The sequence below is a fragment of the Penaeus monodon genome, chromosome 13 (assembly GCF_015228065.2).
Source record: "Penaeus monodon isolate SGIC_2016 chromosome 13, NSTDA_Pmon_1, whole genome shotgun sequence".
NCBI lineage: Eukaryota > Metazoa > Arthropoda > Malacostraca > Decapoda > Penaeidae > Penaeus > Penaeus monodon.
Window position 1 is genome coordinate 14164238 of NC_051398.1, and position 5000 is coordinate 14169237.

The following is a 5000-nucleotide window of genomic DNA, read 5'->3' on the forward strand; positions in this document are numbered from 1 at the left end:
GTGGCGGTTTTCATCCAATTGTACAAAGGAAGATAACTAATTATGCTGCGGGAATTTTTTTTGTTTTACGTGACAGTCAGTTCGTAGCTTTATTGGTAACTACAAACCTTTAGGTCAGTAGAGTGGAGTTTGCGAAGGCAAGATTCTACTGAGACTCTGCTGTCTTGCTCCTGATAATAGCCGTTGATTGATTAACTGCAAGAATTTCTTATAGTAAAGGAAAAAAATAGCTTCTTGAAAGTGTGGCAAATGCATCGTCACCAGTTGGCCTTTGCAAAAACTCGATAACATTATTATGGGGACAGGATTAACTTCATTTATTTATTGGTAGTGTATTTGTGATAGTAATTTAAAAAATAATAAGTAAAAAAAAATAATAGAAACTATTGATCAGTAAAATTTTGATATAATGATTTTGTCGCATCATTCATTGGTCTTCGCAGATACTTGATAACATTGTTATGGTGACAGGATTAACCCAAATTATGTATTGGTAGTACAAATCATAATATTGAAAGTGAAATGAAACTGTCTTAACAAAACGTCTGATGTAAACAGCCCGACTCTTTTCAGATATGTTCAGGTTTGATTTCTTCCAGATACGCGAATAGTTTCGTCCATGCTGTTCGGTCGCTCTTTTATATGAGTGAAGTCCGGCAGACGGATTTAAGTGTGGCTGTCTCCTTTGTATCTCTGGGTACACGTTACAAACTTCTCATATGAATCTATAAATCTATGTATATATATGTATATGTGTATATGTATGCATATATGTATATATATATGTATATATGTATATATATGCACATATATGTATATATATGTATATATATGTATATATATGTATATATATATGTATATATATGTATATATGTATATTATGTATATATATGTATATATGTATATATATGTATATATATGTATATATGTATATATATGTATATATATTTTATATATATGTATTATATTTATATATTTCTATTTATATATATAATATATATATATGTATTTATATTTAATTATATATATATATTATTTGTATGTATATGTATATATATATATATATATATATATATATATATATATATATATATATATATATGTATTTATATGTATATATATATGTATATATATATATATATATATATATATATATATATATATATAGATATATAGATATAAAATGTATTTATGTATATATATTTTATTATATATATATATATATATATATATAATGTATTTATATGTAATATATATATATATATATTATCTATATATATATATATATATACATATTATATGTATTTAAATGTATATATGTATATACACACAAATGAAGGGCATTTGGGTTAAATAACTGAAATTAATTGATATTTTATATGTTTTGCGAATTTAGGTAGCAAGCTCGTCTACTGTTAGTGCAATTCCCTATGATTGATGAAAACATTCCAGTCACAATTCCTCAAAATACCTACCGACATTCTTTTCAAATGAAATATATCTTTCCGCACGACCTCATCTGCCCTACGAATCCCAGGTTGAAGATCTACATAATCTTATTACTATCTAGATCACATGACCTGATCCATTCCGCGAATCGATTTAGGTCAGATCTTTTCCTTTTAGTATATGAATGTATATATTTATAATATATACTCGTAGACTTATTATGTGCATGTATATATATGTATAATATATATATATATATATATATATATATATATATATATATACATATATATATATATATATATATATATATATATATATATATATATATATATTATACATATATATGTATATGTATATACTACAATACTGTAAAGTCATGTTATGCATATATTTATAATATATACATATATATATGTATGTATATATGTATGTATAAATATAAATATAAAAATATATCACGGCCTGATGATTAATCCGTAATTATTTTTTTATATGTTATAATAGCATTTTAGTACAACATAACTTGCTCATTTGCTCGTGTATTCGTTCTGTGAAATAGCAAGTATAAATAAGCCCAAGTATTTAGCAATAAAACCTCGATCAAAATCATCTTCAAAATGACTGACACGCGTAATCCTATCGCAGGTGTATATAGAGCTTAATTAGGAGAAGGCGAAAACGGAAATACCCATATGTACGTTTATTATTGTCACACGATAAGTCAAAAATATACACAAAAGATTACTCCTCTCTCTCCGCTTAGAAGACCAGCCTTCTCCTCGCGAAGGGAGTCTCAGACCTGCAACCGCCAAACCGTCTTGTCTTCCGGGCTTCCTTCCTGCGACAGGCCACTTCTTTCAGGACTGTGTTAGTTATCCCGATATGTGGTGTACATATAGTAAGGTTATTTCCATCGCCTAATACTTTGGTTGAACTTTTCAAAAGGTCAAAGTTTGGAGACGATAACCGGTCACTCAGTTCCATGTGTGAAACAAGATGCAGAGAACTTGTTGTGTTCATCGTGATGAGGTCTCTGATAATGTGAAGAGATGTGGCAAGATCTGATTTATATTATAGTTCTTAACATGTGATCCGATGGGCAAATAAGGTCAAAGATTTTATTACAAATTTCATTAGTAAGTATTTTAAGGAATTTGGATGTTTGGGTTTTACCGCTCAGAAGGATTATCAAAAGGATTCTTCTTTCTACTGAGCGTCATTCACTACGTTTGTTTTTGCATTTCATTATTTTATAAACGTTTCATACAAGATAAGAAGGCTTGAACTAAATAAATAAAAATGAATAATTAATACATCTCCGAGAAGTTGGAACCTTGAGCGACTATGATACTGAAATCCCATTTCGAAGATAGGACCTTCGTGCTGCAAAACTCTTTCATGGGTGAAAGCTGCCTTTGTTGTAAAATAAAAATTTAAGGACTAGATTTCTTTCAGGGCTGCTTGTCTCTTTGGAGACATAGAAATGTCCCCAGAAGTAATGTGTTTATTATTTTCGTTATTACTGTGGCTGTGTTTTAGCTTGTACGTACGCTACTGTGTGATACTATAGTTTTTTTTTACTTATGTATTTCCTACACTATACCATCAAGTGCACTAATACCATAAGTGTCATGTGTCATTTAGAATTTAGCATACACAACATTATACATTTGTTTTGAACCTGGTAAGGATCTCAGTTTATGTGTTATTTGTGTAATTTCTGTTATGCTAAATTTTAGTTAGTCTAGTCATAAACTTTTGAACTTGCTGCCTCTTATATGGATGTGGGAATTATATTCTGGAAGCAGCTTCTTAGCACAGCATAACCTGTTGAAAGATATTGTTTATTCCTTCGTTATCTATATACACACAGATTTTAGTTAATGTTCATAAATCAGAAAACATGAACTTGAAAAACAAGTCTCTTTTTTCGGATTGTGATAACGAAATTGATGTATCACCCTGCAGGAAACACAGTTCCCCTAAGCCATTAGTGGGAACCGTCAGTGAGATGAAATCCTTGATGTGATACTCTGTGGTTTCTGTAAATGAAGTGTTGTATTTCTAATATTCTTGTAGATAATTGGCAGTGCCATTATAGGCAGCACAAGATAGCTATTTATGCTGCGACTAATTCCTCTCGCGTGACATTTGAAACATGCAGTTATTTTTATCTTGGTCAGGTCAGTTGAGTGGGATTAGCGAAGTCGGCGTTCTCCCGGGTCGGGCTCGTGGGCTCGTGATTTTGTTGCATCATTCATGGGTCTTCGCAGATAACATTGTTCTGGTGACAGATTTATCCCCAAATTGTTTATCAGTTAATTACAGTGAGAATGGAATGGAATTATTTTAACAAAAAATGCGCAGTAAACAGCCTGCCTGTTTTCAAATATGTCAGGTTTATTTTTTCAGATATAAGGATATTTTCGTTCATGCAACCCAGTAGCTCTGGTTCATGATTTATGTCCGGCAGCTGGAATTCAGTAAGTCTTGCCTTGTCCGAAACGATTTATTATAATTTCTTATTGTAGCTGTTTTCCTATTCATCTTTGTGTACACGTTACTGTGTTTGTGCCTTTCGGCGGCGTTGATTTTTCTCGACTATCTTGGATACCTGGAAGGAACTAGATGTGAACATCTGAAGATAGGCGGGCTCCTTGTTGCAGACTTTATTTGGTCTTACTCACTACCGTTCACAGTACCAACAATAGGTAACTAAGGCTAATCTTGTCACCATAACAGCGCTATGCAGTATCTGCAAAGACCAACGAATAACAGTACATACAGTAAAATAATTTTGTCACAATTTAACGAAGCGCTTCATTTTAATAACTTCTTATTGTTATTGTATTACAGTGTGGATTTAGAATTACGTACCATCAGGGTGACTCGTCCTTTTTAATGGTTGATTTTTCAAAAAAGAATCTTGCTTTAGTACAGACAAAATGGAAATCGATCATGTTTATGCTTGTTATCGTAAATCGTATGAATAAACCATAGAAATATTAACAGTATTACTCTTCTCTTTCTGCCTCAAACACCAACCTTCTCCTCCCAGACCTGCGCTCACGAAACCGTCCAGCCTTCCGTGCTTCCTGCGGCAGGCCACATCCTCCACCACAGTGGCAGTGGGGTTTGGTGTGCACATAGGTTATATTTTTTACACAAGATGCGTTGGTTGCCGTTGAGGAAACTGGAGAATCTCTATTACTAAATATTATTCTGCGTAAGTTAAAACTGGCAAAAGAACAAAGTCTGGAGAGGATAATAACCTTTCACTCAGTTCCATGTGCAGAGAAACATTCCAGGAAATTTATCGTCTTTGGATAATGTGACGAAATAGGATAAGGTCTGACTTATACTTCCTGGAAAGGATTAGGTCATGCGGTGAGAATATTTGCATATATATGAGAAGTCTAATTTATCTAATGATTTATAAGGCAGATGAGGCCATGAGGAGAGAGATATGATTTCATTAGCAAAAATCATAAATATATATTTTGATGTATTGGGACTGGAATGCCAGATGGGGTTATTACATGAGTACA